This window comes from Phyllobates terribilis, unplaced genomic scaffold, assembly GCF_046119375.1.
Source record: "Phyllobates terribilis strain yellow unplaced genomic scaffold, ASM4611937v1 Scaffold_3__8_contigs__length_932513732, whole genome shotgun sequence".
In the NCBI taxonomy this organism is placed as follows: Eukaryota; Metazoa; Chordata; class Amphibia; order Anura; family Dendrobatidae; genus Phyllobates; species Phyllobates terribilis.
Genome location: NW_027362763.1, coordinates 651,489,212 through 651,515,533, shown reverse-complemented (window position 1 = coordinate 651,515,533; position 26,322 = coordinate 651,489,212). Strand labels below are relative to the sequence as shown.

Genomic DNA, 26,322 nt, shown 5'->3' with positions numbered 1-26,322 from the left:
AACCCCAAATCTTGGAGAATCAGCGATGTCATTCCACCACCTGCGCTGTGACTCTGACATCCTATTCATGCTCCCGCTATTCTGTAGGTTGCAGGCCTAATTCGGCCTGTGAACTATGGAGCGGGGAGTTGTGGGGCAGTGAGACCATAGCTCCCTGCTGTGCACGCCGATATGGTTAGAAAGTGGTGGCTGTACGGGGTGGGCGCCATTGTGCAAGTGGCCTGCGGTAATCATCCCCTCTGGCCCCCCTGGTAGCTATGCTACAACAACGACTCCAAAAATCCAGCCAATGTCATTAAGAACTATCTTCAGAGGAGCAAGGAGTCCTGGGGGTGATGATCCGGCCCCACAGAGCCCTGATCGCAGATCATCATGTCTGTCTGGGATCACATTGAAGAGACAGAAGGATCCGCACAGGCCTCATACACAGAAGATCAGGGGTCAATTTTCCAAGATGTTTGGCACAACCCTCCTGCCGAGATCCTCCATTACCAAAGTATAGATGACGAGAAGAAGTGATGCTTTTCAAACCACGGTTTATCTGAAATACTGGAGCTTTTCAGAAAATAACAGACCTGGCTGCAATTAGGTGGCAGGTTCTCCTTAACCCTTTCACGACATGCTGCGTACATGTACAGCGCATGGCGTGTCTCCTGCTTTGGCACAGGCTCCGGCGATGAGCCCACACCTTTCCGAGGACATGGCAACTGATCTGATCAGCTGTCATGTGCCCCTAACAGCCGCGATCCACCCGCGATCCACCTGCGGCTGTTAACATGTTAAATGCCGCTGTCAATCTCTCACAGCGGCATTTAACAGCTCCGCAGCAGAAGGAAATACAGAAAATAACAGAAAATAAGCCCTCACCCGGCCCCAGATCCCCAAAAAAAGGACAATGGAGATGCTATTTGGATTTTTTTTCACCACTTACATAAAAAAGAACCTATACATGTTTGGTATCTGTGAACTTGTAATGACCTAGGGAATCATAATGGCAGGTCAGTTTTACCATATAGTGAACGTGGTAAAATAAAAAAACAAAAAACAACTGTGAAATTGCACTCTTTTTGCAATTTCACCGCCCTTGGATTTTTTTTTCCCGTTTTCCTGTACATGATATGGTAAAACCAATGGCGTCATTCAAAAGTATAACTCGTCCCGCAAAAGACAAGCCCTTAGACGGCCATATTGACTGAAAAATAAAAAAGTTATGGCTCTGGGAAGAAGAGTACTAAAAAAACGAAAGTGCAAAAAATGGAAAAGGGCCACGGCGTGAAGGGGTTTACTCTGTCTGCAGTACATGTCAGAGCTCCCCCTAGTGGGGGCTGCCAGTAGGATTATCATTTTACTTTGGGCAGGGAATTTGGAGCTCTGTATCATGCAAGTCAGCTTCTTCCTAAAGAGAATGTGCCATCAAGGATGTTTGGTTCAGCCAGAAAAGCTCTGCTTCGCATTCATGTGGGACAAGTTACCAGAAACATCTGTCTGTAGGTGAAGGTCTGGTGTGGCTGTTATCTCTGGTCACATAACAAGAGTCATTGATATCCAGAGGTTGCACTATGGACATTGCTTTCTCTCTCTGGTAGAGAACTAATTTGCATGTTTTCCCATGGAGCACTGCTAATAATACTCCGCTGGTCTCCACCAGCAGCAGGCTCCACCACTTTTATCAGCAATGGTGTCCCTTTACGTTATGGGATTGATCAGCGTAGGATGCTGCACCTAAATGTGACACTTTACTTAAAGTTAGAGGTTGAGTTTCTATCAGAGCTCGGATCTCTCCTAGAAGGCACACTTTGCTCTCTTGTAGGACGATGCTCCTTGTACAGTCCGCGCTCACACAGCGGTGGCTCGGACCGCAGCTGATGAAGGTCACTTATAAATCCCCATTATTAGAAGTAAGAGGATACACAAGCGGTGACGTCACCGCGGCCACTTCTCCCGCAGCAGCACTAAGTGTTTCCAGGTGGAGCAGATGGCTCCTCTCCTTTCCTGTCACATCTTCCCTGTAGGTCTTCAGCTTGTGTTTGTGAAATAAACCACCTCACGTCCAAGCAGCAAACGCAAAACCTGGAGGAATTACAGAGGCCGACGCACAATTACAAGGCAGAAAACACAGCGGCATCCACAGTCATCACTGACACCAGGTCCACACAGCGGATACGGGAATATTAGGGTCAAGTCTCAGCTTCCAAGATGTTTCCGGACCTGAAACGCGCACAGCACAATAGACAGCATTTTAGTCGTGACATTTAAAGTAAATAGTAAAAAGTCGCTCCGAAAGACTGAATGCAAATACGGACAGGTTACTGTGTGACCTGCGCCCAAACCTTGCACCTGTCACTATGGAGCATCTGAACTAATTGTCACAAACCTCAGTCACCAAAAGATCCACCCAAATATTACAGAGATTAATAGGCAGATAGGAGGAGGGGGTGCAGCTACAGCATAAAGAGGAGATAAGGTAGAAGAGGAGAAGGTGCAGCTACAGCATAAAGAGGAGATAATGTAGAAGAGGAGGGGGTGCAGCTACAGCATAAAGAGGAGATAAGGTAGAAGAGGAGAAGGTGCAGCTACAGCATAAAGAGGAGATAAGGTAGAAGAGGAGAAGGTGCAGCTACAGCATAAAGAGGAGATAATGTAGAAGAGGAGGGGGTGCAGCTACAGCATAAAGAGGAGATAAGGTAGAAGAGGAGAAGGTGCAGCTACAGCATAAAGAGGAGATAAGGTAGAAGAGGAGAAGGTGCAGCTACAGCATAAAGAGGAGATAATGTAGAAGAGGAGGGGGTGCAGCTACAGCATAAAGAGGAGATAAGGTAGAAGAGGAGAAGGTGCAGCTACAGCATAAAGAGGAAATAAGGTAGAAGAGGAGAAGGTGCAGCTACAGCATAAAGAGGAGATAAGGTAGAAGAGGAGAAGGTGCAGCTACAGCATAAAGAGGAGATAAGGTAGAAGAGAAGAAGGTGCAGCTACAGCATAAAGAGGAGATAAGGTAGAAGAGGAGGGGGTGCAGCTACAGCATAAAGAGGAGATAAGGTAGAAGAGGAGAAGGTGCAGCTACAGCATAAAGAGGAGATAAGGTAGAAGAGGAGAAGGTGAAGCTACAGCATAAAGAGGAGATAAGGTAGAAGAGGAGGGGGTGCAGCTACAGCATAAAGAGGAGATAAGGTAGAAGAGGAGAAGGTGCAGCTACAGCATAAAGAGGAGATAAGGTAGAAGAGGAGGGGGTGCAGCTACAGCATAAAGAGGAGATAAGGTAGAAGAGGAGGGGGTGCAGCTACAGCATAAAGAGGAGATAAGGTAGAAGAGGAGAAGGTGAAGCTACAGCATAAAGAGGAGATAAGGTAGAAGAGGAGAAGGTGAAGCTACAGCATAAAGAGGAGATAAGGTAGAAGAGGAGAAGGTGAAGCTACAGCATAAAGAGGAGATAAGGTAGAAGAGGAGAAGGTGAAGCTACAGCATAAAGAGGAGATAAGGTAGAAGAGGAGAAGGTGCAGCTACAGCATAAAGAGGAGATAAGGTAGAAGAGGTGGTGCAGCTACAGCATAAAGAGGAGATAATGTAGAAGAGGAGGGGGTGCAGCTACAGCATAAAGAGGAGATAATGTAGAAGAGGAGAAGGTGAAGCTACAGCATAAAGAGGAGATAAGGTAGAAGAGGAGGGGGTGCAGCTACAGCATAAAGAGGAGGTAAGGTAGAAGAGGAGAAGGTGAAGCTACAGCATAAAGAGGAGATAAGGTAGAAGAGGAGAAGGTGCAGCTACAGCATAAAGAGGAGATAAGGTAGAAGAGGAGAAGGTGCAGCTACAGCATAAAGAGGAGAGAAGGTAGAAGAAGAGGTGGTGCAGCTACAGCATAAAGAGGAGATAATGTAGAAGAGGAGGGGGTGCAGCTACAGCATAAAGAGGAGAGAAGGTAGAAGAGGAGAAGGTGCAGCTACAGTATAAAGAGGAGATAAGGTAGAAGAGGAGGGTGTGCAGCTACAGCATAAAGAGGAGATAAGGTAGAAGAGGAGGGGATGCAGCTACAGCATAAAGAGGAGATAAGGTAGAAGAGGAGGGGGTGCAGCTACAGCATAAAGAGGAGATAAGGTAGAAGAGGAGAAGGTGCAGCTACAGCATAAAGAGGAGATAAGGTAGAAGAGGAGGGGGTGCAGCTACAGCATAAAGAGGAGATAAGATAGAAGAGGAGAAGGTGCAGCTACAGCATAAAGAGGAGAGAAGGTAGAAGAAGAGGTGGTGCAGCTACAGCATAAAGAGGAGATAATGTAGAAGAGGAGAAGGTGCAGCTACAGCATAAAGAGGAGATAAGGTAGAAGAGGAGAAGGTGCAGCTACAGCATAAAGAGGAGATAAGGTAGAAGAGGAGAAGGTGCAGCTACAGCATAAAGAGGAGATAAGGTAGAAGAGGAGAAGGTGCAGCTACATCATAAAGAGGAGAGAAGGTAGAAGAAGAGGTGGTGCAGCTACAGCATAAAGAGGAGATAATGTAGAAGAGGAGGGGGTGCAGCTACAGCATAAAGAGGAGATAAGGTAGAAGAGGAGGGGGTGCAGCTACAGCATAAAGAGGAGATAAGGTAGAAGAGGAGGGGATGCAGCTACAGCATAAAGAGGAGATAAGGTAGAAGAGGAGGGGGTGCAGCTACAGCATAAAGAGGAGATAAGGTAGAAGAGGAGAAGGTGCAGCTACAGCATAAAGAGGAGATAAGGTAGAAGAGAAGGGGGTGCAGCTACAGCATAAAGAGGAGATAAGGTAGAAGAGGAGAAGGTGCAGCTACAGCATAAAGAGGAGATAAGGTAGAAGAGGAGGGGGTGCCGCTACAGAATAAAGAGGAGATAAGGTAGAAGAGGAGAAGGTGCAGCAACAGCATAAAGAGGAGATAAGATAGAAGAGGAGGGGGTGCAGCTACAGCATAATGAGAAGATAAGGTAGAAGAGGAGAAGGTGCAGCTACAGCATAAAGAGGAGATAAGGTAGAAGAGGAGGGGGGTGCAACTACAGCATAAAGCGGAGATAAGGTAGAAGAGGAGGGGGTGCAGCTACAGCATAAAGAGGAGATAAGGTAGAAGAGGAGGGGGTGCAGCTACAGCATAAAGAGGAGATAAGGTAGAAGAGGAGAATGTGCATTTACAGCATAAAGAGGAGATAAATTAGAAGAGGAGGGGTGCAGCTACAGCATAAAGAGGAGATAAGGTAGAAGAGGACGGGTGCAGCTACAGCATAAAGAGGAGAGAAGGTAGACGAGGAGGGGGTGCAGCTACAGCATAAAGAGGAGATAAGGTAGAAGAGGAGAAGGTGCAGCTACAGAATAAAGAGGAGATAAGGTAGAAGAGGAGAAGGTGCAGCTACAGCATAAAGAGGAGATAATGTAGAAGAGGAGGAGGGTGCAGCTACAGCATAAAGAGGAGATAAGGTAGAAGAGGAGAAGGTGCAGCTACAGCATAAAGAGGAGATAAGGTAGAAGAGGAGAAGGTGCAGCTACAGCATAAAGAGGAGAGAGGGTAGAAGAAGAGGTGGTGCAGCTACAGCATAAAGAGGAGATAATGTAGAAGAGGAGGGGGTCCAGCTACAGCATAAAGAGGAGAGAAGGTAGAAGAGGAGAAGGTGCAGCTACAGCATAAAGAGGAGATAAGGTAGAAGAGGAGGGGGTGCAGCTACAGCATAAAGAGGAGATAAGGTAGAAGAGGAGGGGGTGCAGCTACAGCATAAAGAGGAGATAAGGTAGAAGAGGAGGGGGTGCAGCTACAGCATAAAGAGGAGATAAGGTAGAAGAGGAGGGGGTGCAGCTGCAGCATAAAGAGGAGATAAGGTAGAAGAGGAGGGGGATGCAGCTACAGCATAAAGAGGAGAGAAGGTAGAAGAGGAGAAGGTGCAGCTACAGCATAAAGAGGAGATAAGGTAGATGAGGAGGGGGATGCAGCTACAGCATAAAGAGGAAATAAGGTAGAAGAGGAGAAGGTGCAGCTACAGCATAAAGAGGAGATAAGGTAGAAGAGGAGGGGGATGCAGCTACAGCATAAAGAGGAGAGAAGGTAGAAGAGGAGAAGGTGTAGCTACAGCATAAAGAGGAGAGAAGGTAGAAGAGGAGGGGGTGCAGCTACAGCATAAAGAGGAGAGAAGGTAGAAGAGGATGGGGTGCAGCTACAGCATAAAGAGTAAATAAGGTAGAAGAGGAGGGGTGCAGCTACAGCATAAAGAGGAGATAAGGTAGAAGAGAAGGGGGTGCCGCTACAGCATAAAGAGGAGATAAGGTAGAAGAGGAGGGGGTGCAGCTACAGCATAAAGAGTAAATAAGGTAGAAGAGGAGAAGGTGCAGCTACAGCATAAAGAGGAGATAAGGTAGAAGAGAAGGGGGTGCAGCTACAGCATAAAGAGGAGATAAGGTAGAAGAGGAGGGGGTGCAGCTACAGCATAAAGATGAGATAGCGTAGAAGAGGAGATGGTGCAGCTACAGCATGAAAGGGAGATAAGGTATAATAGGAGTGGGATGCAGCTACAGCATAAAGAGGAGATAAGGTAGAAGAAGAGGGGGATGCAGCTGCAGCATAAAGAGGAGATAAGGTAGAAGAGAAGGGGGATGCAGCTGCAGCATAACGAGGAATTAAGGTACTGTACATAACAAGAGAGGGCGCTATGTAATAAGGGATGGCACTATACATAACAAGAGGGGGCACTATGAAATAAGGGTCAGTGCGGTACATAACAAGAGAGGGAACTGTGTGATAAGGAACAGTGCTGTACATAACAAGAGAAGGCACTGTGTAATAAAGGATGGTGCTGTACATAACAAAAGATGGCACTATTTAATAAGGGACAGTGCTATACATAACAAGAGAGGGCACTATGTAATAAGGAATGGCGCTGTACATAACAAGAGAGAGCACTGTGTAATAAAGAACTGTGCTGTACATATCAAGAGGGCACTGTGTAAGAAAGGATGGTGCTCTACATAACAAGAGAGAGCACTGTGTAATAAAGGACTGTGCTTCACATAACACGAGGGCACTGTGCAATAAAGGATGGTACTGTAAATATCAAGAGAGGGCACTGTATAATAAGGGACAGTGCTGGACATAACAAGAGAGGGCGCTATGTAATAAGGGACGGCAATGTACATAACAAGGGAATCAAGGGTCAGTGCTGTAAATAACAAGAGAGTGCACTGTGTAATAAAGGACTGTGCTGTACATAACAAGGGAAATAAGGGTCAGTGCTGTACATAACAAGAGGGCACTGAGTAATAAAGGATGGTGCTGTACACAACAAGAGAGGGCACTGTTTAATAAGGGACATTGCTGAACATAACAAGAGAGGGCGCTATGTAATAAGGGGCAGCACTGTACATAACAAGAGTGGGCACTATGAAGTAAGGGACAGTGCTGGACATAACAAGAGAGGGCGCTATGTAATAAGGGACGGCAATGTACATAACAAGGGAATCAAGGGTCAGTGCTGTAAATAACAAGAGAGTGCACTGTGTAATAAAGGACTGTGCTGTACATAACAAGGGAAATAAGGGTCAGTGCTGTACATAACAAGAGAGGGCACTGTGTAATAAAGGACTGTGCTGTACATAACAAGAGAGGGCACTATGTAATAAGAGATGGTCCTGTACATAACAAGAGAGGGCACTATATAATAATGGACAGTCCCGTACATTACAAGAGAGGGCACTGTGTAATAAGGGAATGTGCTATACATAACAAGAAAGGGCATTGTGCAATAAAGGACGGTGCTGTACATAACAAGAGACGGCACTGTTACAAGGTGCAGTAATATACATAATGAGAGTAGACAATGTATAAGATATAGTGTATATATATTTATAGCTTGGTTGCCATAAAAGGAAGGGTGTCCCAAACACATTTCTTGCACAGGGGCCACAAGCTGTCAGTGTCCGCCCTTGTTGTAGAGGATGCATATGCAGAAGGGAAGGGGGATGCAGCTGCATCAAGAGGAGAAGTGGGATGCAGGTGCAATAGGCAAGGAAGGAGAGGGGGGAGATGAGGTGAAGGAGAGGGGGGGAGATGAGGTGAAGGAGAGGGCGGAGATGAGGTGAAGGAGAGGGGGGAGATGAGGTGAAGGAGAGGGGGGAGATGAGGTGAAGGAGAGGGGAAGATGAGGTGAAGGAAAGGGGGGAGATGAGGTGAAGGACAGGGGGGAGATGAGATGAAGGACAGGGGGAAGATGAGGTGAAGGAGAGGGGGGAGATGAGGTGAAGGAGAGGGGGAGATGAGGTGAAGGAGATTGGGGGAGATGAGGTGAAGGAGAGGGGGAGATGAGGTGAAGGAGAGGGAGGAGATGAGGTGAAGGAGAGGGGGGATGAGGTGATGGAGAGGGAGGAGATGAGGTGAAGGAGAGAGGGAGATGAGGTGAAGGAGAAGGGGAAATGAGGTGAAGGAGAGGGGGAAATGAGGTGAAGAAGAGGGGGGAGATGAGATGAAGGAGAGGGGGGGAGATGAGGTGAAGGAGAGGAAGGAGATGAGGTGAAGCAGAGAGGGGGAGATGAGGTGAAGGAACGGGGTAGATGAAGTGAAGGAGAATGGGATATGATGTGAAGGAGAGGGGGGAGATGAAGTGAAGGAGAGGGAGGAGATGAGGTGAAGAGGAGGGGGAGATGAGGTGAAGGAGAGGGAGGAGATGAGGTGAAGGAGAAGGGAAGATGAGGTGAAGGAAAGGGGGGAGATGAGGTGAAGGAGAGTGGGGAGATGAGGTAAAGGAGAGGGGGGAGATGAAGTGAAGGAGAGGGGGGAGATGTGTGAAGGACAGGGGGGAGATGAGGTGAAGGAGAGGGGGGAGATGAGGTGAAGGAGAGGGGGGAGATGAGATGAAGGAGAGGAAGGAGATGAGGTGAAGGAGAGGGGGGAGATGAGGTGAAGGAGAGGGGGAGATGAGGTGAAGGAGAATGGGATATGATGTGAAGGAGAGGGAGGAGATGAGGTGAAGGAGAGGGAGGAGATGAGGTGAAGGAGAGGAGGAGATGAGGTGAAGGAGAGGGGGGAGATGAAGTGAAGGAGTGGGGGAGATGAGGTGAAGGAGAAGGGGGAGATGAGGTGAAGGAGAGGGAGGAGATGAGGTGAAGAAGACAGGGGAGATGAGGTGAAGGAGAGGGAGGAGATGTGGTGAAAGAAAGGGGGAGATGAGGTGAAGGAGAGGTGGGAGATGAGGTGAAGGAGAGGGGGAGATGAGGTTAAGGAGAGGGAGGAGATGAGGTGAAGGAGAGGGAGGAGATGAGGTGAAGGAGAGGGAGGAGATGAGGTGAAAGAGAGGGGGAGATGAGGTGAAGGAGAAGGGGGAGATGAGGTGAAGGAGAGGGAGGAGATGAGATGAAGAAGACGGGGGAGATGAGGTGAAGGATAGGGAGGAGATGAGGTGAAAGACAGGGGGAGGTGAAGGAGAGGGGGAGATGAGGTGAAGGAGAGGGAGGAGATGAGGTGAAGGATAGGGAGGAGATGAGGTGAAGGAGAGGGGGGAGATGATGTGAAGGAGAGGGAGGAGATGAGGTGAAGGAGAGGGGGAGATGAGGTGAAGGAGTGGGGGAGATGAGGTGAAGGAGAAGGGGCAGATGAGGTGAAGGAGATGGAGGAGATGAGGTGAAGGATAGGGAGGAGATGAGGTGAAGGAGAGGGGGGAGATGAGGTGAAGGAGAGGGAGGAGATGAGGTGAAGGAGAGGGGGGAGATGAGGTGAAGGAGAGGGAGGAGATGAGGTGAAGGATAGGGAGGAGATGAGGTGAAGGAGAGGGGGGAGATGAGGTGAAGGAGAGGGAGGAGATGAGGTGAAGGAGAGGAGGAGATGAGGTGAAGGAGAGGGGGGAGATGAAGTGAAGAAGTGGGGGAGATGAGGTGAAGGAGAAGGGGGAGATGAGGTGAAGGAGAGGGAGGAGATGAGGTGAAGGAGAGGGAGGAGATGAGGTGAAGGAGAGGGGGAGATGAGGCGAAGGAGTGGGGGAGATGAGGTGAAGGAGAAGGGGGAGATGAGGTGAAGGAGATGAGGTGAAGAAGACGGGGGAGATGAGGTGAAGGAGTGGGGGGAGATGAGGTGAAGGAGTGGGGGGAGATGAGGTGAAGGAGTGGGGGGAGATGAGGTGAAGGAGTGGGAGGAGATGAGGTGAAGGAGTGGGAGGAGATGAGGTGAAAGAGAGGGGGAGATGAGGTGAAGGAGAAGGGGGAGATGAGGTGAAGGAGAGGGAGGAGATGAGATGAAGAAGACGGGGGAGATGAGGTGAAGGATAGGGAGGAGATGAGGTGAAAGACAGGGGGAGGTGAAGGAGAGGGGGGAGATGAGGTGAAGGAGAGGGAGGAGATGAGGTGAAGGATAGGGAGGAGATGAGGTGAAGGAGAGGGGGGAGATGATGTGAAGGAGAGGGAGGAGATGAGGTGAAGGAGAGGGGGAGATGAGGTGAAGGAGTGGGGGAGATGAGGTGAAGGAGAAGGGGGGAGATGAGGTGAAGGAGAGGGGGAGATGAGGTGAAGGAGAGTGGGGAGATGAGGTGAAGGAGAGGGAGGAGATGAGGTGAAGGAGAGGGGGGATGAGGTGATGGAGAGGGAGGAGATGAGGTGAAGGAGAGAGGGAGATGAGGTGAAGGAGAGGGGGAAATGAGGTGAAGGAGAGGGGGAAATGAGGTGAAGAAGAGGGGGGAGATGAGATGAAGGAGAGGGGGGGAGATGAGGTGAAGGAGAGGAAGGAGATGAGGTGAAGCAGAGAGGGGGAGATGAGGTGAAGGAACGGGGTAGATGAAGTGAAGGAGAATGGGATATGATGTGAAGGAGAGGGGGGAGATGAAGTGAAGGAGAGGGAGGAGATGAGGTGAAGAGGAGGGGGGAGATGAGGTGAAGGAGAGGGAGGAGATGAGGTGAAGGAGAAGGGAAGATGAGGTGAAGGAAAGGGGGGAGATGAGGTGAAGGAGAGTGGGGAGATGAGGTAAAGGAGAGGGGGAGATGAAGTGAAGGAGAGGGGGGAGATGTGTGAAGGACAGGGGGGAGATGAGGTGAAGGAGAGGGGGGAGATGAGGTGAAGGAGAGGGGGGAGATGAGATGAAGGAGAGGAAGGAGATGAGGTGAAGGAGAGGGGGGAGATGAGGTGAAGGAGAGGGGGAGATGAGGTGAAGGAGAATGGGATATGATGTGAAGGAGAGGGAGGAGATGAGGTGAAGGAGAGGGAGGAGATGAGGTGAAGGAGAGGAGGAGATGAGGTGAAGGAGAGGGGGGAGATGAAGTGAAGGAGTGGGGGAGATGAGGTGAAGGAGAAGGGGGAGATGAGGTGAAGGAGAGGGAGGAGATGAGGTGAAGAAGACAGGGGAGATGAGGTGAAGGAGAGGGAGGAGATATGGTGAAAGAAAGGGGGAGATGAAGTGAAGGAGAGGTGGGAGATGAGGTGAAGGAGAGGGGGAGATGAGGTTAAGGAGAGGGAGGAGATGAGGTGAAGGAGAGGGAGGAGATGAGGTGAAGGAGAGGGAGGAGATGAGGTGAAAGAGAGGGGGAGATGAGGTGAAGGAGAAGGGGGAGATGAGGTGAAGGAGAGGGAGGAGATGAGATGAAGAAGACGGGGGAGATGAGGTGAAGGATAGGGAGGAGATGAGGTGAAAGACAGGGGGAGGTGAAGGAGAGGGGGGAGATGAGGTGAAGGAGAGGGAGGAGATGAGGTGAAGGATAGGGAGGAGATGAGGTGAAGGAGAGGGGGGAGATGATGTGAAGGAGAGGGAGGAGATGAGGTGAAGGAGAGGGGGAGATGAGGTGAAGGAGTGGGGGAGATGAGGTGAAGGAGAAGGGGGAGATGAGGTGAAGGAGATGGAGGAGATGAGGTGAAGGATAGGGAGGAGATGAGGTGAAGGAGAGGGGGGAGATGAGGTGAAGGAGAGGGAGGAGATGAGGTGAAGGAGAGGGGGGAGATGAGGTGAAGGAGAGGGAGGAGATGAGGTGAAGGATAGGGAGGAGATGAGGTGAAGGAGAGGGGGGAGATGAGGTGAAGGAGAGGGAGGAGATGAGGTGAAGGAGAGGAGGAGATGAGGTGAAGGAGAGGGGGAGATGAAGTGAAGAAGTGGGGGAGATGAGGTGAAGGAGAAGGGGGAGATGAGGTGAAGGAGAGGGAGGAGATGAGGTGAAGGAGAGGGAGGAGATGAGGTGAAGGAGAGGGGGAGATGAGGCGAAGGAGTGGGGGAGATGAGGTGAAGGAGAGGGGGAGATGAAGTGAAGAAGTGGGGGAGATGAGGTGAAGGAGAGGGGGGAGATGAGGTGAAGGAGAGGGAGGAGATGAGGTGAAGGATAGGGAGGAGATGAGGTGAAGGAGAGGGGGGAGATGAGGTGAAGGAGAGGGAGGAGATGAGGTGAAGGAGAGGAGGAGATGAGGTGAAGGAGAGGGGAAGATGAAGTGAAGAAGTGGGGGAGATGAGGTGAAGGAGAAGGGGGAGATGAGGTGAAGGAGAGGGAGGAGATGAGGTGAAGGAGAGGGAGGAGATGAGGTGAAGGAGAGGGGGAGATGAGGCGAAGGAGTGGGGGAGATGAGGTGAAGGAGAAGGGGGAGATGAGGTGAAGAAGATGAGGTGAAGAAGACGGGGGAGATGAGGTGAAGGAGTGGGGGGAGATGAGGTGAAGGAGTGGGGGGAGATGAGGTGAAGGAGTGGGGGGAGATGAGGTGAAGGAGTGGGAGGAGATGAGGTGAAGGAGTGGGGGGAGATGAGGTGAAGAAGAGGGGGGAGATGAGGTGAAGAAGAGGGGGGAGATGAGGTGAAGGAGAGGGAGGAGATGAGGTGAAGAAGAGGGGGGAGATGAGGTGAAGAAGAGGGAGGAGATGAGGTGAAGGAGAGGGAGGAGATGAGGTGAAGGAGAGGGGGGAGATGAGGTGAAGGAGAGGGAGGAGATGAGGTGAAGGATAGGGAGGAGATGAGGTGAAGGAGAGGGGGGAGATGAGGTGAAGGAGAGGGAGGAGATGAGGTGAAGGAGAGGAGGAGATGAGGTGAAGGAGAGGGGGGAGATGAAGTGAAGAAGTTGGGGAGATGAGGTGAAGGAGAAGGGGGAGATGAGGTGAAGGAGAGGGAGGAGATGAGGTGAAGGAGAGGGAGGAGATGAGGTGAAGGAGAGGGAGGAGATGAGGTGAAGGAGAGGGGGGAGATGAGGTGAAGGAGAGGGAGGAGATGAGGTGAAGGAGAGGGAGGAGATGAGGTGAAGGAGAGGGAGGAGATGAGGTGAAGGAGAGGGGGAGATGAGGTGAAGGAGAGGGGGGAGATGAGGTGAAGGAGAAGGGGGAGATGAGGTGAAGGAGAGGGAGGAGATGAGGTGAAGGAGAGGGGGAGATGAGGTGAAGGAGATGAGGTGAAGGAGAGGGGGGAGATGAGGTGAAGGAGTGGGGGAGATGAGGTGAAGGAGAAGGGGGAGATGAGGTGAAGGAGATGAGGTGAAGGAGAGGGAGGAGATGAGGTGAAGGAGAGGGGGATGCATTTGCATCTTCTCTGTGATTTAGTTAAACACCTTGAAGATAGAGATGGGAAGATAAAAAGTACTGCACCTCTCAACATCTGAACACTGAACCTCTGGACATTAAAGACTCTTCTCTTTAAGTGAGAAATTCCACCAAATCTTCAATTGAAAATCTGCTGGTTGTAACAAGAAAGATCTGATTAATTCACAGCAAGCAGAGATATTAAGAATTATGATATATTGAAACATAAATTATGTTAGAAATCTGGAAAACTTTCCATTGTAACAATGAACTGATCCTGTTATGTGCACGGTTATCTCCAGATCTCAGAAACAGCAGATAAGAAGAGAAATATGAGATGTGACTTCTGCAGATCATTAACCTCCGGAATATAAACACCCGCAGGAGCTCTGTACAAAGTGTTACAGATAACTGCAGAGACGTGATCCATAATCCTGATATACAGGATAAGTAATGTATGTACACAGTGACTGCACCAGCAGAACAGTGAGTGCAGCTCTGGAGTATAATACAGGATGTAACTCAGGATCAGTAATGTAATGTATGTACGCAGTGACTGCACCAGCAGAATAGCGAGTGCAGCTCTGGAGTATAATACAGGAGGTAACTCAGGATCAGTAATGTAATGTATGTACACAGTGACTGCACCAGCAGAATAGTGAGTGCAGCTCTGGAGTATAATACAAGATGTAACTCAGGATCAGTAATGTAATGTATGTACGCAGTGACTGCACCAGCAGAATAGTGAGTGCAGCTCTGGAGTATAATACAGGAGGTAACTCAGGATCAGTAATGTAATGTATGTACACAGTGACTGCACCAGCAGAATAGTGAGTGCAGCTCTGGAGTATAATACAGGATGTAACTCAGGATCAGTAATGTAATGTATGTACACAGTGACTGCACCAGCAGAATAGTGAGTGCAGCTCTGGGGTATAATACAGGAGGTAACTCAGGATCAGTAATGTATGTACACAGTGACTGCACCAGCAGAATAGTGAGTGCAGCTCTGGGGTATAATACAGGAGGTAACTCAGGATCAGTAATGTAATGTATGTACACAGTGACTGCACCAGCAGAATAGTGAGTGCAGCTCTGGGGTATAATACAGGATGTAACTCAGGATCAGTAATGTATGTACATAGTGACTCCACCAGCAGAATAGTGAGTGCAGCTCTGGAGTATAATACAGGATGTAACTCAGGATCAGTAATGTAATGTATGTACACAGTGACTCCACCAGCAGAATAGTGAGTGCAGCTCTGGAGTATAATACAGGATGTAACTCAGGATCAGTAATGTAATGTATGTACACAGTGACTACACCAGCAGAATAGTGAGTGCAGCTCTGGGGTATAATACAGGATGTAACTCAGGATCAGTAATGTAATGTATGTACACAGTGACTCCACCAGCAGAATAGTGAGTGCAGCTCTGGAGTATAATACAGGATGTAACTCAGGATCAGTAATGTAATGTATGTACACAGTGACTGCAGCAGCAGAATAGTGAGTGCAGCTCTGGAGTATAATACAGGATGTAACTCAGGATCAGTAATGTAATGTATGTACACAGTGACTCCACCAGCAGAATAGTGAGTGCAGCTCTGGAGTATAATACAGGATGTAACTCAGGATCAGTAATGTAATGTATGTACACAGTGACTCCACCAGCAGAATAGTGAGTGCAGCTCTGGAGTATAATACAGGATGTAACTCAGGATCAGTAATGTAATGTATGTACACAGTGACTGCACCAGCAGAATAGTGAGTGCAGCTCTGGGGTATAATACAGGATGTAACTCAGGATCAGTAATGTAATGTATGTACACAGTGACTGCACCAGCAGAACAGTGAGTGCAGCTCTGGAGTATAATACAGGAGGTAACTCAGGATCAGTAATGTAATGTATGTACACAGTGACTGCACCAGCAGAATAGTGAGTGCAGCTCTGGGGTATAATACAGGATGTAACTCAGGATCAGTAATGTAATGTATGTGCACAGTGACTGCACCAGCAGAATAGTGAGTGCAGCTCTGGAGTATAATACAGGATGTAACTCAGGATCAGTAATGTAATGTATGTACACAGTGACTCCACCAGCAGAATAGTGAGTGCAGCTCTGGAGTATAATACAGGATGTAACTCAGGATCAGTAATGTAATGTATGTACACAGTGACTGCACCAGCAGAATAGTGAGTGCAGCTCTGGAGTATAATACAGGATGTAACTCAGGATCAGTAATGTAATGTATGTACACAGTGACTGCACCAGCAGAACAGTGAGTGCAGCTCTGGAGTATAATACAGGAGGTAACTCAGGATCAGTAATGTAATGTATGTACACAGTGACTGCACCAGCAGAATAGTGAGTGCAGCTCTGGGGTATAATACAGGATGTAACTCAGGATCAGTAATGTAATGTATGTGCACAGTGACTGCACCAGCAGAATAGTGAGTGCAGCTCTGGAGTATAATACAGAATGTAAAACAGGATCAGTAATGTAATGTATGTATACAGTGACTGCACCAGCAGAATAGTGAGTGCAGCTCTGGAGTATAATACAGGAGGTAACTCAGGATCAGTAATGTAATGTATGTACACAGTGACTGCACCAGCAGAATAGTGAGTGCAGCTCTGGAGTATAATACAGGAGGTAACTCAGGATCATTAATGTAATGTATGTACACAGTGACTGCACCAGCAGAATAGTGAGTGCAGCTCTGGAGTATAATACATGATGTAACTCAGGATCAGTAATGTAATGTATGTACACAGTGACTGCACCAGCAGAATAGTGAGTGCAGCTCTGGAGTATAATACAGGATGTAACTCAGGATCAGTAATGTAATGTATGTACACATTGACTGCACCAGCAGAATAGTGAGTGCAGCTCTGGAGTATAATACAGGATGTAACTCAGGATCAGTAATGTAATGTATGTACACAGTGACTGCACCAGCAGAATAGTGAGTGCAGCTCTGGAGTATAATACAGGATGTAACTCAGGATCAGTAATGTAATGTATGTACACAGTGACTGCACCAGCAGAATAGTGAGTGCAGCTCTGGAGTATAATACAGGAAGTAACTCAGGATCAGTAATGTAATGTATGTACACAGTGACTGCACCAGCAGAATAGTGAGTGCAGCTCTGGGGTATAATACAGGATGTAACTCAGGATCAGTAATGTAATGTATGTACACAGTGACTGCACCAGCAGAATAGTAAGTGCAGCTCTGGAGTATAATACAGGACGTAACTCAGGATCAGTAATGTAATGTATGTACACAGTGACTGCACCAGCAGAATAGTGAGTGCAGCTCTGGAGTATAATACAGGATGTAACTCAGGATCAGTAATGTAATGTATGTACACAGTGACTGCACCAGCAGAATAGTGAGTGCAGCTCTGGGGTATAATACAGGAAGTAACTCAGGATCAGTAATGTAATGTATGTACACAGTGACTGCACCAGCAGAATAGTGAGTGCAGCTCTGGAGTATAATACAGGATGTAACTCAGGATTAGTAATGTAATGTATGTACACAGTGACTGCACCAGCAGAATAGTGAGTGCAGCTCTGGAGTATAATACAGGATGTACCTCAGGATCAGTAATGTAATGTATGTACACAGTGACTGCACCAGCAGAATAGTGAGTGCAGCTCTGGAGTATAATACAGGATGTAACTCAGGATCAGTAATGTAATGTATGTACACAGTGACTGCACCAGCAGAATAGTGAGTGCAGCTCTGGGGTATAATACAGGATGTGACTCAGGATCAGTAATGTAATGTATGTACACAGTGACTGCACCAGCAGAATAGTGAGTGCAGCTCTGGGGTATAATACAGGATGCAACTCAGGATCAGTAATGTAATGTATGTACACAGTGACTGCACCAGCAGAATAGTGAGTGCAGCTCTGGGGTATAATACAGGATGTAACTCAGGATCAGTAATGTATGTACATAGTGACTCCACCAGCAGAATAGTGAGTGCAGCTCTGGAGTATAATACAGGATGTAACTCAGGATCAGTAATGTAATGTATGTACACAGTGACTGCACCAGCAGAATAGTGAGTGCAGCTCTGGAGTATAATACAGGATGTAACTCAGGATCAGTAATGTAATGTATGTACACATTGACTGCACCAGCAGAATAGTGAGTGCAGCTCTGGAGTATAATACAGGAGGTAACTCAGGATCAGTAATGTAATGTATGTACACAGTGACTGCACCAGCAGAATAGTGAGTGCAGCTCTGGAGTATAATACAGGATGTACCTCAGGATCAGTAATGTAATGTATGTACACAGTGACTGCACCAGCAGAATAGTGAGTGCAGCTCTGGAGTATAATACAGGATGTACCTCAGGATCAGTAATGTAATGTATGTACACAGTGACTGCACCAGCAGAATAGTGAGTGCAGCTCTGGAGTATAATATAATAATAATAATAATAATAGTTTATTTTTATAGCGCCAACATATTCCGCAGCACTTTACAAATTTTAGGGGGGACTTATACAGACAATACAGAATAAGCATATCTCATATCGAACGGAGTGAGGGCCCTGCTCGCGAGCTTACAGTCTATGAGGAAGTGGGGGAGACACAAAAGGTAAAAAGTACATATATTGTATAATGCAGCCTTGATATACTGAATAGGATAAATAATAATACATGGACTGGTCGCCAGCCAGTATGTGTGCAGTCCTGACAGAGGCTTTTATGTGCATGGTTGGTTTGAACCCGAAGTTGAAGAAGATTTTAATATGGGTGAAAGCTGGGATGGACAGAGTGTGTTTAGGTGATACGCCAGTCTAAAGAAATGTGTTTTTAGGGTTCGCTTGAAACTGTGGGTATTGGGAATTAATCGAACTGTCCTGGGTAGTGCATTCCAGAGAATTGGTGCAGCACGCGAGAAATCTTGGAGACGGGAGTGGGAAGTTCGGATTATGGAGGATTTTAGTTTCAAGTCATTTGCAGAACGGAGGGCACGTGTAGGGTGGTAGACTGAGACAAGGGAGGAGATGTAGGGGGGTACTGAAGCATGGAGCGCTTTGTGGGTAAGCGTGATAAGTTTAAAACGAACTCTATATTGGATGGGCAACCAATGCAATGACTGGCACAGGGAAGAGGCATCTGAGTAGCGGCTGGCGAGGAATATGATCCTGGCTGCTGCGTTCAGGACGGATTGGAGAGGGGAGAGTTTAGTAAGAGGGAGACCGATTAGTAGAGCGTTGCAATAGTCAAGACGAGAATGAATAAGAGCGACAGTAAGAGTTTTTGCCGAGTCAAAGGTGAGAAAAGTCCTGATTCTTGAGATGTTTTTGAGGTGTAGATGACATGAACGAGCGAGTGATTTGATGTGAGGAGTGAAAGAAAGATCTGAATCAAAAGTGACCCCAAGACAGCGGGCTTGTAGCTGGGGAGCAATGGTTGAGCCACAAACGGAGATGGCAATATCGGGCACAGGTAGATTAATGGAGGGAGGAAAGACGAGGAGTTCAGTTTTTGACAGATTCAGTTTTAGGTAGAGGGAGGACATAGTGTTAGACACAGCAGAAAGACAATCACTGGTCTTTTGTAGTAATGCCGGGGTGATGTCCGGAGCAGAGGTGTATAATTGGGTGTCATCAGCATAGAGATGGTACTGAAAACCGAATCTACTGATTGTTTGTCCAATAGGAGCGGTGTATAAGGAGAAAAGAAGGGGGCCTAGGACTGATCCTTGAGGAACCCCGACAGTAAGAGGAAGTAGGGAGGAGGAGGAGCCGGCAAAAGACACAGAGAAGGAGCGGTCAGAGAGATAGGAGGAGAACCAGGAGAGAACCGTGTCCTTGAGGCCAATAGTGCGGAGCATAGTGAGGAGGAGCTGGTGAAAGACACAGAGAAGGAGCGGTCAGAGAGATAAGAGGAGAACCAGGAGAGAACCGTGTCCTTGAGGCCAATAGTGCGGAGCATAGTGAGGAGGAGCTGGTGAAAGACACAGAGAAGGAGCGGTCAGAGAGATAGGAGGAGAACCAGGAGAGAACAGTGTCCTTGAGGCCTATAGAGCGGAGCATAGTGAGGAGGAGCTGGTGATCCACAGTGTCGAATGCTGCAGAGAGATCCAGGAGAATCAGCAGGGAGCAGTGACCATTAGATTTAGCTGTTAGTAGATCATTAGAGACTTTAGTGAGGGCAGTTTCAGTAGAATGTAAAGAGCGGAAACCAGATTGTAAAGGGTCAAGAAGAGAGTTGTCTGAGAGATAGCGGATTAAAAGGGAGTGGACCAGGCGTTCCAGGAGTTTAGAGATAAAGGGAAGATTGGAAACAGGTCTGTAGTTGGCCGTGCAGTTCTGGTCGAGGGATGTTTTTTTAAGTAATGGTTGTATGCTGGCGTGTTTAAAAGAGGAGGGAAAGATACCAGATGAGAGGGAAAGGTTGAAAATTTTAGTTAGGTGAGAGGTGACAGCTGGAGCAAGGGACTGAAGGAGATGTGAGGGAATAGGGTTGCTGGTGCAGGTGGTAGGGCGAGAAGATGCAAGGAGCCTGATCACTTCATCTTCCGTGACTGGTTCGAAGTCAGAAAATGAGCAAGATACAATGTGGCGGGGGGGAGCATGCATAACATTTGGGGATTGGGAGAAAATTTCCTGTCGGATATGGTCAATTTTTTCTTTGAAATAGTTAGCCAGATCGTCAGTGCTGAGGTCGGTGGTCGGGGCCTGTGCTGTTTGATTGAGGAGAGAATGAAACGTGTCAAAGAGTCGTTTAGGATTATTGGAAAGTGAGATGATGAGGTTGTTAAAGTAGGTTTGTTTGGAGAGGTGAAGGGCAGAGTTATATGTTTTCAGCATAAATTTATAATGGAGGAAATCTTCGGGCAGATTTGATTTTCTCCACAGCCGTTCAGCGCACCTGGAGTACCTCTGGAGAAGACGTGTTTGAGGCGTGTGCCAGGGTTGTCGCCGTCTATGCCGAATTGTTCTTTGTGTAGGAGGTGCGGCTTCATCCAGGGAGCATAGCATTATTTTGTTATAATGCTTCAATGCAGAGTCGGGACATGAGAGGGAGGAGATTGGGGCCAATGATGATTGCAACCTTTTTATAAATTTCTGGGTGTTAATGGCGCGTAAATTTCTATAAGTGTGGACGGTGGGAGTGTCTTGAGTAGAGTCACAGTTCTTGACAGAGAATGAAAGAAGATTATGGTCAGAGAGTGGAAGGGGAGAGTTAGTAAAGTCATGTACTGAGCAAAGCCGGGAGAAGATCAGGTCCAATGTGTTCCCGTCCTCATGTGTAGGAGAATTAGCCAATTGTGAAAGGCCGAAGGAGGAGGCTAGTGATTAAAGATGCGTGGCAGATGGGGAAAGAGGATCGCCAATTGGGATGTTAAAGTCTCCCATGATTATCGTGGGGATGTCGCAGGATAGAAAATTTGTAAGCCAGGCAGCAAAGTGATCCAGGAATTGACGGGGGGGACCTGGAGAAGGGCCGGTAGAGTCTGACTGTGTGGGCCTCAAAGGACGGGAAGATAAGGGAGGGTACAGGGGGGATAACCTGAAAAGTACATTTTGTTGAAAGAAGCAGACCAACACCTCCACCTGATCTGTTGTCAGGTCACGGGGTATGAGAGAAATGTAGGCCACCATAGGAGAGAGCTGCAGCGGCGGTCGTGTCCGACTGCTGGATCCAGGTTTCAGTGAGAGCCAGAAGGTTGAGGGAATTAGAGAGGAAAAAGTCATGGATGTAAGAGAGTTTATTACAAGCTGAGCGTGCATTCCAAAGGGCACAGTTGAATGAGACAGAAGATATGCAGGGAATATTAATGAGATTAGCAGGGTTTCTGAATGTAACAGGGAAAGAGTTAGTGTTATTATTACTGGAGGGTCCTGGGTTGGGAGAAATATCACCTGCGACTAATAGAAGGAAGATACAGAGAGTGAGCAGATGATTGAGTGATTTGTGAGAGCGTTTCCTGCGTTGTATGGTGGGAATGAATGGATCTGCGTGGTATAACATTGTGAAGAGAGCATGACAACTGTACATAGGAGAAGAGAGGAGTGAGGGATTAATATGGATGAAGTGTGCCGCATTTGTGGGAGAACGGTGAATGTGGATGATTGTAGCAACCAGAAAATAAATGGCACAGATACAAATGGTGAATACTGTTTGCCAAAAAGATGACCTGGAAGCAAGTTTGTTGGTTTGTCTTGCATGTCTTACCTGTCTCCTGCCCTGTCCAACTGCCATTTTCTAACTGCCAGGGCACTTTGCTAAATTATGGCACTTCGATAAAGTATGCATAAATGCTATATGCATAAATGCCCCCGCATAAATGCTGCCCCTTAACTAAGTCTCAATATATAGGGACGTATCTGCTTAGATCTGCACAGATTTAACTCATTAACAATCAATCACTAGCTTAAAAGACAACAGGAGACCATAAAGTGCAGGGAAAAAAAAAAAAAAAACAGACTAGCAAACTCGGCATGGATCATAAACTCTTAAAGTAAGTGTGATGACCTTTAAGTATCATGGAATAAAAAAGGTAGAGGAGTGAAAAATATATACCAGAAATTGATAGGCTGCAGAGCATTGCATGGAGATACAAGGCAGTTTTCAGGACAGATCACACAAGCAGTGAAAAATATATACCAGAAATTGAGTATAATACAGGACGTAACTCAGGATCAGTAATGTAATGTATGTACACAGTGACTGCACCAGCAGAATAGTGAGTGCAGCTCTGGAGTATAATACAGGAGGTAACTCAGGATCAGTAATGTAATGTATGTACACATTGACTGCACCAGCAGAATAGTGAGTGCAGCTCTGGGGTATAATACAGGAAGTAACTCAGGATCAGTAATGTAATGTATGTACACAGTGACTGCACCAGCAGAATAGTGAGTGCAGCTCTGGAGTATAATACAGGATGTACCTCAGGATCAGTAATGTAATGTATGTACACAGTGACTGCACCAGCAGAATAGTGAGTGCAGCTCTGGAGTATAATACAGGATGTAACTCAGGATCAGTAATGTAATGTATGTACACAGTGACTGCACCAGCAGAATAGTGAGTGCAGCTCTGGAGTATAATACAGGATGTGACTCAGGATCAGTAATGTAATGTATGTACACAGTGACTGCACCAGCAGAATAGTGAGTGCAGCTCTGGGGTATAATACAGGATGTAACTCAGGATCAGTAATGTATGTACATAGTGACTCCACCAGCAGAATAGTGAGTGCAGCTCTGGAGTATAATACAGGATGTAACTCAGGATCAGTAATGTAATGTATATACACATTGACTGCACCAGCAGAATAGTGAGTGCAGCTCTGGAGTATAATACAGGATGTAACTCAGGATCAGTAATGTAATGTATGTACACAGTGACTGCACCAGCAGAATAGTGAGTGCAGCTCTGGGGTATAATACAGGATGTGACTCAGGATCAGTAATGTAATGTATGTACACAGTGACTGCACCAGCAGAATAGTGAGTGCAGCTCTGGGGTATAATACAGGATGCAACTCAGGATCAGTAATGTAATGTATGTACACAGTGACTGCACCAGCAGAATAGTGAGTGCAGCTCTGGGGTATAATACAGGATGTAACTCAGGATCAGTAATGTATGTACATAGTGACTCCACCAGCAGAATAGTGAGTGCAGCTCTGGAGTATAATACAGGATGTAACTCAGGATCAGTAATGTAATGTATGTACACAGTGACTGCACCAGCAGAATAGTGAGTGCAGCTCTGGGGTATAATACAGGATGTAACTCTGTATCAGTAATGTAATGTATGTACACAGTGACTGCACCAGCAGAACAGTGAGTGCAGCTCTGGAGTATAATACAGGATATAACTCAGGATCAGTAATGTAATGTATGTACACAGTGACTGCACCAGCAGAATAGTGAGTGCAGCTCTGGAGTATAATACAGAATGTAACTCAGGATCAGTAATGTAATGTATGTATACAGTGACTGCACCAGCAGAATAGTGAGTGCAGCTCTGGAGTATAATACAGGAGGTAACTCAGGATCAGTAATGTAATGTATGTACACAGTGACTGCACCAGCAGAATAGTGAGTGCAGCTCTGGAGTATAATACAGGAGGTAACTCAGGATCATTAATGTAATGTATGTACACAGTGACTGCACCAGCAGAATAGTGAGTGCAGCTCTGGAGTATAATACATGATGTAACTCAGGATCAGTAATGTAATGTATGTGCACAGTGACTGCACCAGCAGAATAGTGAGTGCAGCTCTGGAGTATAATACAGAATGTAACTCAGGATCAGTAATGTAATGTATGTACACAGTGACTGCACCAGCAGAATAGTGAGTGCAGCTCTGGAGTATAATACAGGATGTAACTCAGGATCAGTAATGTAATGTATGTACACAGTGACTGCACCAGCAGAATAGTGAGTGCAGCTCTGGAGTATAATACATGATGTAACTCAGGATCATTAATGTAATGTATGTACACAGTGACTGCACCAGCAGAATAGTGAGTGCAGCTCTGGGATATAATACAGGAGGTAGCTCAGGATCAGTAATGTAATGTATATACACATTGACTGCACCAGCAGAATAGTGAGTGCAGCTCTGGAGTATAATACAGGAGGTAACTGAGGATCAGTAATGTAATGTATGTACACAGTGACTGCACCAGCAGAATAGTGAGTGCAGCTCTGGGATATAATACAGGAGGTAGCTCAGGATCAGTAATGTAATGTATGTACACAGTGACTGCACCAGCAGAATAGAGAGTGCAGCTCTGGAGTATAATACAGGATGTAACTCAGGATCAGTAATGTAATGTATGTACACAGTGACTGCACCAGCAGAATAGTGAGTGCAGCTCTGGAGTATAATACAGGATGTAACTCAGGATCAGTAATGTAATGTATGTACACAGTGACTGCACCAGCAGAATAGTGAGTGCAGCTCTGGAGTATAATACAGGATGTAACTCAGGATCAGTAATGTAATGTATGTATACAGTGACTGCACCAGCAGAATAGTGAGTTTGTAGCGCCCCGAGGGTTCGGCCGCTACAGGGGTATTGCACCTCTGCCAGAGGTGTGGTATTCCACTCCCAGGTAAGGATGGAGTATGGACCAGGGCTCAGTTAGCTGCATACAGCACACACACCCCATTTCTGAGGGACAGCTCAACGGTGCTCCCACTAGACAGAAGTGCAGGCACGACCGACTATGTCCCTGTCTGGAGTGAGGGGGGGGGTGGAACACCCAGTGCTGTAGGGGCAGATAGGGGTTGGTTCCTGAGCGTAGGAAGGAGCTCATTGGTTGCTGGTCACCTGGGCTCATGGCTAGAGGGAAGTATAAAAGGGAGGAGCCATCTTAGAACAGTGTTCAGTTCAGTCTGTGAGGAGAGGAGAGCTGACAGGGAGCAGCAGCTCAGGCTGAGTGCTGCTCCAGAGGCAGGCCTAGGGAAGAGGCCGGAGCCTGAGAGGAGAAGGAGAAGAGGGCCTAGTGAGAGGCCGAGGAGGAGGTGAAGGGGAGCTGGGATTCTGGCTCATCTCAGCTCCAAGAGGAAGGAACAGAAAGGAACAGAAAGAGAAGGAGAGACAGAGAAACAGAAGGGCTCAGGAACAAGAAGGTGGAAGGGACCCTAAGAACCCACGAGAATACAGGGTGAAGGCAGATTAAGGGTACCGGATCACAAGTTGGTGGAGGAGGAATAACCCTCAGCCAAAGACCGGTCGTCGTGATCATCTATTGGTGCGACACCTCATCAAACCTGCTAGGAAGGCACCATATAGGACAGCGGAGGATGGGGCCCACGTTTAACCGCACAAGTCCGCGGCAGCTGGACAAAAGTGGGTCACTGGTGAGGCAGGCCAGAGAAAGGATTAAAGGGGGTCCTGTGCCATGCTCCTGAACTGCCTGGGAGTTGACCGAGCCCCGCACCTGGTGGACGCAGCACGGCTCGGGCGGTCACTACCTGTACAGAAGTGACCTGGAGTACCTGAACTGTGAGTAAACGACATTGGACTGCAGTACGTTGTCTGTGTGCTCTTTCGCTCCTCCAGCACTATCAGCACGGGGACTCTCACCACCATCACTCCCACCATCCACTACACTGCCCTGGGGCCGCACTCTTCCCGTGGGGAGTCACACCATCCCAGCTGCCTTCATCATCGGCCCCAGCGGACTGCCTTGCAGCGGCGGTTCCTAATAACCGCAATCCACGGGTGGCGTAGTCGGACATTATCTGAAGCGCGTAACAGACTACCATTGGCCTGACCACCCTGAGCCACGGGATCGGGCCGCCACTACTACTCCCAGCGTCTCCCTATTGCCCGGTTCCGCGTGCCCCACGGCCCAGGGGGCGAGTCAGCTTTGGCGTAGTCGGCAGGATTTCGTGCCCGCTAACAACGGGTACTGCGCGCCTAAAAAGAGACTGTTTCACTGTACTAAACATGGCACCCGCCCTAGAAGAATGAGCGCCATAATGTGCGCGCCAAAAGACCACAGGAGGCCGCCTCCCATCGTGGGCCAGGTCCCAGAATGGTGTCAAAGAAGGAGCCCGCCCCCAACAGCCATGAGCACGGCTGTGGAAATGTCCGTCAATGTGGGGGGGCTGCCCCTGAGAGTGATTGTGAGCAGAATGCCCCAGGACCACCCCCCATGGGGGCAGAAAGAGAAGAAAACTGCGGGGCAGGGGGTGGTCTGGATCAGTCCAGACAGACTGCACCCGGGGATGGACGCCCTCAGCAGCACCAGCCTCCTGGCCCGAAGCCTGCTGCAGGCCGAACCGTTCTGCAGCCTAGCAGAAGTCCTAGCGCAGGTCCCCAGAGACCCGGAGCGTGCGCAAGCTGCACTGGAGGACCTGGAGCGGAGGATG

General features: G+C 48.0%; 1 long non-coding RNA gene across 1 annotated transcript in view; it reads right to left on the bottom strand.

Annotated features, from left to right (window-relative positions):
- Nucleotides 1-753: 753 nt before the first annotated feature.
- Nucleotides 754-26,322, bottom strand: part of LOC141258260 (uncharacterized) — a 166,077-nt gene continuing 140,508 nt past the window's right edge. Inside the window, exons 2-3 of the long non-coding RNA XR_012318255.1 lie at nucleotides 13,499-13,586; nucleotides 754-2,208 (exon numbers count right to left, since the gene is read on the bottom strand). This is a non-coding gene — a long non-coding RNA (uncharacterized lncRNA). The remainder of the gene's footprint in view (nucleotides 2,209-13,498; nucleotides 13,587-26,322) is intronic.